The 13399-nt window shown below is 30.8% G+C and overlaps 3 non-coding genes across 3 annotated transcripts; 2 read left to right on the top strand and 1 right to left on the bottom strand.

Annotated features, from left to right (window-relative positions):
• Positions 1 to 921: 921 nt before the first annotated feature.
• Positions 922 to 1008, top strand: TRNAS-GGA (transfer RNA serine (anticodon GGA)). Its single transcript has one exon. It is a non-coding gene; the product is annotated as a tRNA-Ser (tRNA).
• A 1396-nt stretch (positions 1009 to 2404) lies between these two features.
• TRNAT-UGU (transfer RNA threonine (anticodon UGU)) lies at positions 2405 to 2477 on the bottom strand. The gene has a single exon. It is a non-coding gene; the product is annotated as a tRNA-Thr (tRNA).
• A 2843-nt stretch (positions 2478 to 5320) lies between these two features.
• TRNAF-GAA (transfer RNA phenylalanine (anticodon GAA)) lies at positions 5321 to 5393 on the top strand. Its single transcript has one exon. It is a non-coding gene; the product is annotated as a tRNA-Phe (tRNA).
• Positions 5394 to 13399: the final 8006 nt, after the last annotated feature.

Here is a 13399-nt window from a genome sequence, read left to right as displayed (position 1 = left end):
TCTCACAAACAAAGGAAGCGTACAGTACGAAATAACATAAAGCAGACCCATTCCATAAAAAAAAAAAAAAAAAGATATAGCCCTCTACTTTACTTCAATTTTTTTGGCAGGAATCAAGAAAAAAAAAAAAAAAGAAATATTTGAATCCTATTTTATTTCATCCAAATTTATTAGTATAAGAATTTATTAGTATAAGAATAAAATATAAAAAGAAAAAAGAATTATTACGATTTCATCGAAGTTGAAGAATCAAAAAATTTATCCTACGGATTAGGATAGATTAGCAAAATTAGAGAAGTTTTGATTAAATTATGATAAAAAGAGGAAAAATAATCGAATAATCGTTCTATGATGAAAATAAAATAACTGCCCTTTTTTGTGTTTTGTGCATAGCAGGTATACAACATATAATCAAATATAAAAATCCCTTAGAGGATTTATGAATTTGTAATAGATTTACAGAGTAAGAGGTTGTTGTTGAGAGATCTAAAACTGGAAAAGAATTTTAGAATTCTTATAGAAATGGGGAATTAGAGTCTAAAGAGAATTATGAACTAAAAATATCCATTAAGCATAGTCTAAAAAAAAAAACCAATCGATTGATTTGATTCGTTTCAATTCATTGATTTAATCCAGTCCGGTAGAAATATCAGAAAAAAGATGGGAGTGCCTTTTTCGCAAACATGAATAGATATATATGGTATATGTTTATCGTATTATATTATTTATTTTTAACAGCCCCCTCACAAAAAAATTTCTTCGAGTCGGGAGGCTAAAGAAAAAGTGCTGAAAAAAGTGATGAAAAGTTTTCTATTTTTATAGCTAGTTTTCTAGTTAGAATTGATATTGTTCGTACCTCTCGAACAATCTAATATGAATAACTCGCTATTCGCTCGGGTTATCGGCCATAATAATTATGTAGGAGAGATGGCCGAGTGGTTCAAGGCGTAGCATTGGAACTGCTATGTAGACTTTTGTTTACCGAGGGTTCGAATCCCTCTCTTTCCGCACCTTCACCTAATTCGCCAATGTAACTGACTACAATGTATCAAATCAAATAAGAACAGATACTAAAGAGTTAGACCCTTCTTTGATATAGATTCTCTATTCCCAATTTCTTTTTAATACGGAATACGTAAAATAGCGTACAGGGGATGAAAATCTACCTACGGATCTATCATACATGAATAGGAGAAAAATAAAATTTCCGAATCAAATCCCTTACCCTGTCTTCCTTTACTTAACCTTAACTCAGGTGAAAAGGGAGCAGAACCCTTGTTTTGTTATTTTAGTTAGGTTTAAGTCTGACGAGAATAATATTCTACGACAAGCAATTCATTTATTTTCAAACCGACCCATTTCCTATCTATTATTTGATTGACTAATCCTTTATATTGTAATGTGTGAAGGGTCAAATGCTTTGGTAATTCCTCATGGGTGGATGAATCAAGATAATTTTGAATCAGAGTTCTAGATTTTTGTTCATCCCTCGCTGAAATAATATCTCGGGGTTTGCAGCGATAACTTGGTATATCTACTGTACGACCATTAACTAAAATATGTCTATGGTTAACTAATTGGCGGGCTTGAGGAATAGTTGAAGCCATACCTAATCGAAAAAGGATGTTATCCAAACGCATTTCAAGTAATTGTAGTAAAACCTGACCTGTTGACCCTTTTGCTTTTCTGGCAATACGAACGTATTTAAGTAATTGTCGTTCTGTAAGGCCATAATGAAAACGCAATTTTTGTTTTTCTTCTAAACGAATACGATATTGAGATTTTTTACCGGAGCGCGATCGGTTTCTAAGATCGCTTCCGGCTCTAGGACTTTTACTAGTTAGTCCCGGTAAAGCCCCCAGACGGCGTATTTTTTTGAAACGAGGCCCTCGGTAACGCGACATAAAGACTCCTTATTAATTTGAATTTTATTGAAATTTCATAAACCTAAATTAAAACTGAACTAAATGAAGCGAAATCGACTGAAGGATTGTACTACAAATATTAATGAGATGAATTGGATCAATATCCATACTTTTTTGTATTGTATATAATGTATATTGTATATAATGTATACAAAAAATAGAAATTAAAATAATAATAATATAATAATATAAAATAATAATATATATATAATATATAATATATTAAATATAAATATATAAATATAAAATCTAAAATTAAATCTAAAATTAAACCAAAAAAAGTTTCCTTTTTTTTTTCTTGATTTATTCTGCAAAGATCTAACTCCTCCAATTTTATTCCTAATTGAAAGTTTCTACGACATAATAAACGGATCGTTGACCTTTGGAAAGAAAAGGGGAAAAAGCTTTTTCAATGTTCTTTGATTTCAAAAAAACATTATCAATCATGTAAAAAAGTAAAAAAGCAAACAAATAGAGAAAGCCGGCTATCGGAATCGAACCGATGACCATCGCATTACAAATGCGATGCTCTAACCTCTGAGCTAAGCGGGCTCAAATAATAGAAATTTTGTATCCATAGGAATTCAGCAAACTATTACGATCTTATCTATTAACTATCTATTAGTTATTCATAATTACTATGAATTATTAATATGAATTATAGACTAGAATTTAGAAAAACTAGAATTTTAAATTTTAAATGCCATATTTATGCCATACATAATTTATGCCATATTTAATATAATCATATTTAATATAATGATATATAATAATATATAATAATATATAATAATGGTAGATTCAATCTAATATTCAATCTAATATTGATAGAATATAATAATTAAGAATAGAATAATATAATTCTATTTGATTATATTTTAATCATTCTATTTGATTATATTTTAATCATATTAAAAATGATATTTTAATTTAATCATATTTTAATTTAATCATATTAATATTTAATAACATTATATTTAATAATATTAAATTATAATAATATTATTATAATTTAATTCTAATTTTATTATAATTATAAAAATTATAAAAATAAATTATAAATATATTTATAATTTTTATAATTATTTATTATTTATCTCTATATTATATATTTTTATTTTATATTTATTTTATTATATGTTATCTTTATTCTATTAGTCTATTCTATTTAGTATTCTATTCTATTTAGTATTATATTCTATTTAGTATTATATATATAATTTAGTATTATATATATATTAGTATAATATTAGTATACTAAGTATAATATTACTATATTTTTTATTTTATATTTTTAGTATTTTTTAGTATATTTTTAGTATATTTTACATTTAAATTATATATAATTTTTTTTTTTTATATAGATATAGATATAGATTTAATTTAATAGATAGATTTAATTTTAATATAGATAGATAGATTTAATATAGATTTAATTTATTTATATTTAATATTTATTTATATTTAATATAGATTTAATATATATTTAATTTATTTATATTTAGTTTAGAATTATAAATAGAGTCTAATAATTAGATAATTATAGTGAAAATATTTTTATGCATTTATATATAATTTATATTTATATATAATTTATATATATATTATCATTATATAAATGATACGTTATAAGTCTAAATAATTAGAATGAAACTTTGTTTTTTAGACTAACTAATTCGAATTATCTTCGAAGTCGAAATAGAAATGAATGGAATAATTAGTTCTAGCTATTATGCTATTATACTAGAAAATAAATAATTAATAATGAATAAATTTTAAAATGAATAAATTTTAATAATGAATAAATTCAATTTTCATTTTTATTTTTATTTTTTTAGTTATCTTATTATGGTTATATAGGATAGTCTAATAAAAGAATAAGAATAAAAATAAAATTAAAGAAAAAAGAAAAGATGCAACCCATAGAAATGAAATCCAGATCATAATGAGAGATGAGAGACTCCTTTCTTTTGTTTTCATTCATAAAGGCGGAAGCTAAGACGAAAAAAAAAAAAAAAATCGACCGTTCGAGTAAATTGCCTGAGAAAACTGAGAGTAAGGGGGGCATATATATGTTATGGAATATCCATCTATATTGAATTGCGAATACAGAAATGATAAAATATTTTCTGATTGGACCAAATAAATACGGGTCTCCGATAGAGACGAAAGAAGATAAACAAACAAGAAATAAAATAGGTAAAGACCCTTCGATATAAGAATCAGTATCTATATCTACTAAATTCAATACTAAATTCAACGGTTTTCGCATAAAAAGAAAGAAAATAAATAAATGAAAGAAAGGGGAAAGGAAGGGAAGGAGAAAGGGGGAAGGAAGTGCATCCTAATGAGATCCTAATCTCAAGACACAAAGGGGATATGGCGAAATTGGTAGACGCTACGGACTTAATTGGATTGGATTGAGCCTTGGTATGGAAACCTACTAAGTGATAACTTTCAAATTCAGAGAAACCCCGGAATGAAAAATGGGCAATCCTGAGCCAAATCCTATTATTTTACGAAAATAAACAAAGGTTCAACAAGCGAGAATAATAAAAAAGGGATAGGTGCAGAGACTCAATGGAAGCTATTCTAACAAATGGGGTTGACTGTTGGTAAAGGAATCCTTATATCGAAACTCCAGAAAGGATGCAAGATATACCTATATAAAATATAAAATAAATAGGTATACTAATGAAAAACCAAAAAAGACGACTCGAACCCGTATTTTTTTTATTTATATGCAAAATCAATTTATATGAAAAATAAAAAGAATTGTTGTGAATCGATTCCAAGTTGAAGAAAGAATCGAATAGAATATTCATTAATCAAATCATTCACTCCATAGTCTGATAAATCTTTTGAAAAACTGATTAATCGGACGAGAATAAAGATAGAGTCCCGTTCTACATGTCAATATCAATACCGACAACAATGAAATTTATAGTAAGAGGAAAATCCGTCGACTTTAAAAATCGTGAGGGTTCAAGTCCCTCTATCCCCAACCCCAAAAAGCCCGTTTGCTATCTATTTATTTTATCCTACCCTTTTTGTTAGTGGTTCAAAGTTCCTTATGTTTCTCATTCATCCTATTCTTTTCCATTTTACAAGCGTATCCTAGCAGAATTTTGTTCTCTTATCACAAGTCTTGTGATATGATATATTGTGATATATATATGATATACGTACAAATCAACACCCTTGAGCAAGGAATACCTATTTGAATGATTCATAATCCATATCATTACTCATACTGAAATTTACAAAGTCTTCCTTTTAAAGATCCAAGAAATTCCCCTTTTAATTTAATACTTTTTCGTTTTTTTTTTTGTTTTCATTTTTAAGTGACATAGACCCAAGTCATCTAGTATTATGAGGATAATGCGTCGGTAATGGTCGGGATAGCTCAGTTGGTAGAGCAGAGGACTGAAAATCCTCGTGTCACCAGTTCAAATCTGGTTCTCGGCGTATGATTAATTTGTATGAGTATCTACTCTACAAATTAATTGATATAGATCGACATAATACATACTTATCTAGCTAGCTATCTGGAAGTAAACCCTCTCTTTATTTATTTTTTTTTTTTTTTTTGTTTCTATTTTTTAGATGAGCAAAGAGTCTATTATAATTATAATGTAGTAAAAAAAATAAATAATGTAGTAAAAGAAAAAAATTTCATTATCTTTCCTCTTCTTTTTTATTTGTTCACGCTGTGGCTCCTCACATTCAAAAAGAATGTTAATACTTCATACATATTTAATTAAAAAAAAAGATTAAAATAGTTGGTTGAAAGGCCCAACCAAAAGTCTGGTCTAGAGGAGTTCAAGGATAGAAATAACCAAGACTCATCTCAGCTACAGTACAAATAGAATCCGATTCCCTTTCATTTATTTATTTGTATTCTCTTTCATATTCCATTTCTTCATTCCTTTCTATGTGACTCTCTAGAGTTCATCTAAGTGATGTGCGCGATACAAAGTTCACGGTATAGAACCCTTGTTGTTCATCCTATTGTCTCGGCTCGTCCGAAATAAAATAAAAAGGTATCTTCAAAAATCGAGAATTTCAATGATGTATTGTCTTTTATTTCTTTTTATTTATTAGCCTATCCATAAGAATACGAATGAAACCTCAATTCCTCCGTTTGAGCTAGAAGAGAATGTACAAATATTCCTTGAATATTTGAAGTTGTAATTAGTTTCTTATCATTCAATGAGCGTCTTGTATTTCATAAAAATTGGGGGCAATGTAATCCTTACGTAAAGGCCACCCTATCCAACTTTCGGGCATTAAGATACGTTTCAGTCGTGGATGATTCTCATAAGAGATTCCCAACATGTCATAAGATTCTCGTTCTTGAAAATCCGCACTTTTCCAAACCCAGAAAACAGACGGAATTCTAGGGTTACTCCTTGGAGCAAATACTTTTATACATACTTCTTCCGGTTGATCTACACCATACTCTATTCTCGTAAGATGATACACACTGGCTAACAGTCCGCCTGGTGCTACATCATAAGCACATTGGGAACGTAGATAATTGTAACCATATACATATAAAATAACAGCAATGGAATGCCAATCCTCGGGCTTTATTTGTAAAGTCTCTATTCCTTGGTAATCGAAGCCCAAAGATCTATGAACTAGCCCGTGTTTGACTAGCCAAACAGACAAACGGCCCTGCATCTTTTTTATCTCTCCCGCACTTTTCTTTTTTATTTGTAATTTGTATAAGATAAGTATTTCACATTTACGATGAAATCGAATTTATGAAGATTAATTCGTTGTTTGTTATTCTGTTTCTGAATCCTACCTAATTCACTAATTCGTGGGAAGATATTGAACTTTTGTAGTTGAAAAATGTTTCAGGAGGAATCTCTGAAGTAGATGGTGGTTGATAGAGTAATCCTTGATTATAATTTCCAGTATGAGTACTGCGTACAAGACAAAACTTGTGATTGGTAGTAAAACACCGATCCCCCTGTTGAGATCTAATTCGATCTTCATAGATTTCGCGAGATATTTTCTTACGAAGTTTTGTTATAGCATCTATAACTGCCTCGGGTTTAGGGGGACAGCCCGGCAAATAGACATCCACAGGAATTAGCTTATCGACTCCCCGAACAGTACTATAAGAATCAGTACTGAACATCCCTCCTGTAATTGTACACGCGCCCATAGCAATAACATATTTAGGTTCGGGCATTTGTTCATATAATCTCACTAAAGAGGGAGCCATTTTCATTGTTACTGTTCCAGCTGTTAAAATTAGGTCCGCTTGTCTAGGACTCGATCTTGGGACCAGCCCATAACGATCAAAGTCGAATCGTGAGCCTATTAATGAAGCAAATTCAATGAAGCAACAACTGGTACCATAAAGAAGCGGCCATAAACTGGAGAGTCTTGACCAATTTGAAAGATCATTTAATGTAGTTGAAATAACTGAGTTTTGGGTTGTTCGATCAAGTAAGGGAAATTCAATGGAATTCATACTCAATGTTATTATTATTTTTACTTTTTTCTTTCTTTTTATTATCTGAATATTCAGGAACTAAGACCATTCCAATGCTCCTTTTCGCCATGCATAAACTGAACCAACAATTAGGATAAGCACGAAAATTAAAGCTTCTATGAATACGGGTACCCCCAATACATCGAAACTCATTGCCCATGGATAAAGAAAAACCGTTTCAACATCAAAAACAACAAAAACTAGAGCAAACATATAATAACGGATTCGAAATTGTAACCAAGCATCGCCCATTGGTTCTATACCCGATTCATAACTAGAAAGTTTTTCTGGACCCTTTCTAATCGGGGCTAAAACTCCAGAAATTAGAAATGCCAAAATAGGAATAGCACTTGATATTATTAGAAATGCCCAGAAAATATCATATTCGTAAAGCAGAAACATAGACGAACTCCTATGAATGTGAAAAATAGACCGGATTAGTCGATTCGACCTGGAATTCATTGTCAAGTCATCCACAACTGTTTGTTTAGTCAAACCAACAATTCAGTTTGATCGAATCGTCTAGTTTCGTTTGTTTGCTGTTGCGTTTTAAGATTTATTGATTGGAATTAATCCTATTTACATTTCACTTATTTCGATTTAATTTCGATATAGTACTAATTTGTATTCGATATAGTACTAATTTGTATAGTAATAGTATAAATAGATATTTATACTATTACATTTATACTATTACATAGATATTTATACTATTACTATATAGTATAGTAGAATACTATACAAATCCAAAACAAGTAAAACTTTTTTGTTTTCACTTCATTTCGTATTTTTCTAAATAAAAGGAATTCTAATATATAACTAATATCTAATATGTATTAGAAATAAAAAAAAAAAAAAAAAACCTTTTCTCTTTTCTATTATCTTATTATCTATTATATATATAGAATATATATAGAATATAGAATAAATTTATATATATATTATATAGTATATTATATAGTTATATATAGAATATAGAATAAATTTATATATAGTTATATATAGAATACATTTTTTATTTTCTATCTATATTTTATAGATATTATATCTTTTTATAGATATTATCTATATATATATTATCTATATATATATATTTAATATATATTATATATATTTATGAGATTCTGTTGAAATGCGCTTTTGTTTTCAGTTTCTGAGCGATCTCCCTGTGAGCGAGCTTATGGGAATGATTTTAACCAAGCAACTGGAAGCGACCAGTTCCAATCAACAAAGAATACAATAATTAGGAAAAAAACTATACAACTTTTTTTATTTGTATTTGGATATTCTTTATTGTTTTAGTTTGCTTTAGTTTTAAGAATATTATTTTCATTTCATTTTTATTAATTTAATAAATATTTTTTTATTAATTTAATAAATATTTTAAATTAATAAAATATAAAAATTAATAAAATATAAAAATTAATAAAATATAAAAATTAATAAAATATAAAATAAAAATATAAAATATAGGGCTATACGGACTCGAACCGTAGACCTTCTCGGTAAAACAGATCGAACTGATTATTATCAAAATGATTCGACCTATTTCAAAGACCCAACATGCATTTTTTTGCATTGGGCTCTTTCATTAACTGATAGAAATATCAGTTAGTCTACCATATATATATTTTTTCTCTTAGAAAAAAAAGGAAGATGGTTCCATGTGCTCTGATTCATTACTGATACAGGAGCACTACCAAAGTGTTTCAAAGAAGGGAAAGTTTATCTTGACGTAGGTCTGCTTCTGGCCTAGATCAACCTAAGTTAAATGAAGTCTCTATCATCCTGATTAAAAAATCAAAGATGAAACTTCATACACCTTAAGATTCATAGGACGAAAAGAGAATTTTTGAGGTCCTTATACTCATTATGCCTAGCATTGAATAGACTGGGTATTCGCCCTATCAATATCTCAAATCAATGATAGGTTCGATTCGGATCCTGCTCCTGCCTAAACGGCACCCGAATCGAACCAAACCATTTGTCAGGCTATTGTTCTCTTGTTTTGTTCCTTCAAAGTAATGGAGTAAGACATCGATTTCTCAAAAGGATCAATTTTTTTTGATTGCATGATAGACTCCCCTGAAAAACATTGGCGCGCGTGTAAACGAGGTGCTCTACCTAACTGAGCTATAGCCCTTGTGTTTGTGATACATATTTTATCATATTATTTAGATAATTTCTTGTCAAGATGAATATTACATGATCCAACATCATAATCATACCTTTTTGGTCGGTTTGATTGGTATTGCTTAGAAGTAATATCGGATTTATAATCCATCGATGTGATAGGTCCCTTTTCTTTCTCTTTATGATTCCTTATGATAATAAATGACCTACTTAACTCAGTGGTTAGAGTATTGCTTTCATACGGCGGGAGTCATTGGTTCAAATCCAATAGTAGGTAGAACTTATTAGATACCATTGATCCCGGTGTCTAATAAGTTTTTCTACCCACCTTCTTTTATTGATTTTCTATCTTTTTCATCCTATTCTATTTCCGTTTTCAATTTTCAAATTTTTCGTTAGATCAAATTTCACTATTTCACTTTTGATTGTATTTGATTCTATTTAATCAGCAGAATAAAAATGGGATGTAGAAACGAAAGTTCTGTTTATACGGAAATTCTTTCGATTAACCAACTAGTTACGAAATCGCGTTGATAGCCTTTACTCGTGTCCTAGCCCATCTGAGAGCTAGATTTGCCTCAATTGTTTGCCTCTTGCCTTCAGCTTTCCTCAAGTTAGCTTCCGCTATTTCAAGAGCTTGCTGAGCTTCTTGTGGATCAATGTCACTACCCTTTTCCGCATCCTTTCCAAAAATAGTGATTTCATTATTGACTATTCTAGCAAAACCACCCATCAGAGCCATCGTTAACCATTGGTCGTTAAGGCGTATTCTCAAAATACCTATATCTACAACTGTGGCAATAGGCGCGTGATTTGGTAATACGCCAATTTGTCCGCTATTAGTAGATAAAATGATTTCTTTCACTTCTGAATCCCAAACAATTCGATTATGGGTGAGTACGCAAAGATTTAAGGTCATTTATTCAATTTGCTCTCCATTTCTAAGTTCGTAGCCTTCGCAGTAGCTTCATCGATGTTACCTACCAAATAAAAGGCCTGTTCAGGAAGACCGTCTAATTCTCCGGAAAGGATCAATTGAAATCCTCTAATTGTTTCTGCTAGGCCAACATATTTCCCCGGGGAACCAGTAAATACTTCCGCTACGAAAAAGGGTTGTGATAAGAAACGCTCAATTTTTCGCGCTCTTGCTACGGTTAAGCGATCCTCTTCGGACACTTCGTCCAACCCCAGGATAGCTATAATGTCCTGAAGTTCTTTGTAACGTTGTAAGGTTTGCTTAACCCTTTGCGCAGTTTCATAATGTTCCTTTCCAACGATTCGAGGTTGGAGCATAGTTGACGTTGAGTCTAAAGGATCTACCGCTGGATAGATACCTTTGGCAGCTAATCCTCTTGATAGTACGGTAGTAGCATCTAAATGCGCAAATGTTGTGGCAGGGGCAGGGTCGGTCAAATCATCCGCGGGTACATAAACTGCTTGAATAGAAGTTATGGATCCCTCCTTGGTAGAAGTAATTCTTTCTTGTAAAGAACCCATTTCGGTACTAAGGGTGGGTTGATAACCCACAGCGGAAGGCATTCTACCCAATAAGGCAGATACTTCGGATCCCGCTTGGACAAAACGGAAGATATTGTCTATAAATAGAAGTACGTTTTGTTTATTAACATCTCGGAAATATTCCGCCATAGTTAGGGCAGTCAACCCAACTCTCATACGAGCTCCTGGCGGTTCATTCATCTGACCGTAGACTAAAGCCACTTTTGATTCCGCAAGATTTTGTTCATTAATTACTCCAGATTCTTTCATTTCCATGTAAAGATCATTTCCTTCACGAGTACGTTCACCTACTCCGCCAAATACGGATACACCCCCATGAGCTTTGGCAATGTTGTTGATCAATTCCATAATGAGTACTGTTTTACCTACCCCAGCTCCCCCAAATAGTCCGATTTTTCCTCCACGACGATAAGGAGCTAAAAGATCGACTACTTTAATTCCTGTTTCAAAAATAGATAATTTTGTATCTAATTGTATGAAAGCGGGCGCAGGTTTATGAATAGGGGATGTTGTGCGAGTATCTACAGGACCTAAATTATCAACGGGCTCCCCAAGCACGTTAAAAATTCGTCCTAGGGTCGCTCCGCCGACTGGAACACTTAGAGGAGCTCCCGTGTTAATCACTTCCATTCCTCTCATTAGACCATCTGTAGCGCTCATAGCTACAGCTCTAACTCGATTGTTTCCTAATAATTGCTGTACCTCACAAGTTACATTAATTTGTTGACCGATGGTATCTCGACCCTTAACTACCAAAGCGTTGTAAATATTAGGCATCTTGCCCGGGGGAAAGGCTACATCCAGTACTGGACCGATGATTTGAGAAATACGTCCCAGATTTTCTTTTTCAAGCGTGGAAACTCCAGGAACAGAAGTAGTAGGATTTATTCTCATAATAAAATAAAGTGAAATATGTCAATTTTTTTTTTCGAAAATTTTCTAATAAAAAAAATCTTCGACAGCAAGTTGATCGGTTAATTCAATAAGAAATGGGGATTAGCACTCGATTTCGTTGGTACCATCCAATTGAATGCAATTCAATTGGATTGTTTCCTTATTCAATGAAGGAATTTTTAAGTTCAACCAACCTATTTGCAAAATATCAAGTGGATAAATAAATAACAATTTTGAGAGAGTCTTTCATTTGTCTATCATTGTCTTTCATTTGTCTATCATTATAGGCAATACCATCCATATTATCTATGGAATTCGAACCCGAACTCTATTTACGATTCCTTATTTCTATCTCATTAGCCCTTATTTCATTTCGTATTTTATTTTAGCATATCGATTTTTTTTTACGTCCAACCTATCCCCCCTTTTTCCATCTATATTCCTTTTTTTTCATTTCATAAACGAATTACGCATATTTTCACATCTAGGATTTACATATACAACATATATTACTGTCAAGAGTGAATTTCTTATTCTTTCTTATTTCTTATTATTGAATTTATATTATTTCTTATTTTATATTATTTCTTATTATCTTATTATCTTATTATTGATTATTATTGACTATTGACTTATTATTGAATTTATATTATTATAGTATTATCTTATTATTGACTATTGACTTATTATTGAATTTATATATTTTATATTTAATTTATATATTTTATATATATATTTTATATTTATAATTCTAATTATAATTATATATTTATAATATTTCTATTTCATTTATTTCATTTTCATTTCGATTCAAAAAAAAAGTAAGGAATTCTAAACTTGAAAAACACGGATTGGGTTGCGCCATACATATGAAAGAATATAGAATATGAAAGAATATAGAATAATGATGTATTTGGCGAATCAAATACCATGGTCTAATAAGGAACCTTTCGGATTAGTTGATAATTTTTTGAAAGATTTCTTCGAAAAGGTTTCATTAACTCCTAATTTATGCCGAGCAGACCTTGTTGTTGCGAAAATTTTCAATTCATGAGTTGTAGGGAGGGGCTTATGTCACCACAAACAGAGACTAAAGCAAGTGTTGGATTCAAAGCTGGTGTTAAAGAGTATAAATTGACTTATTATACTCCTGAATATGAAGTCAAAGATACTGATATCTTGGCAGCCTTCCGAGTAACTCCTCAACCCGGAGTTCCGCCCGAGGAAGCAGGGGCAGCAGTAGCTGCTGAATCTTCTACTGGTACATGGACAACCGTGTGGACCGATGGGCTTACCAGCCTTGATCGTTACAAAGGGCGATGCTACCACATTGAGCCCGTTGCTGGAGAAGAAAATCAATATATATGTTATGTAGCTTACCCCTTAGACCTTTTTGAAGAAGGTTCTGTTACTAACA

The sequence above is a fragment of the Durio zibethinus genome, unplaced genomic scaffold, assembly GCF_047325235.1.
Source record: "Durio zibethinus cultivar Kanyao isolate XHJ-2024 unplaced genomic scaffold, ASM4732523v1 HiC_scaffold_311, whole genome shotgun sequence".
In the NCBI taxonomy this organism is placed as follows: Eukaryota; Viridiplantae; Streptophyta; class Magnoliopsida; order Malvales; family Malvaceae; genus Durio; species Durio zibethinus.
Note: the sequence above shows the minus strand (reverse complement) of the source record. Positions and strands in the feature narration are given on the sequence as shown.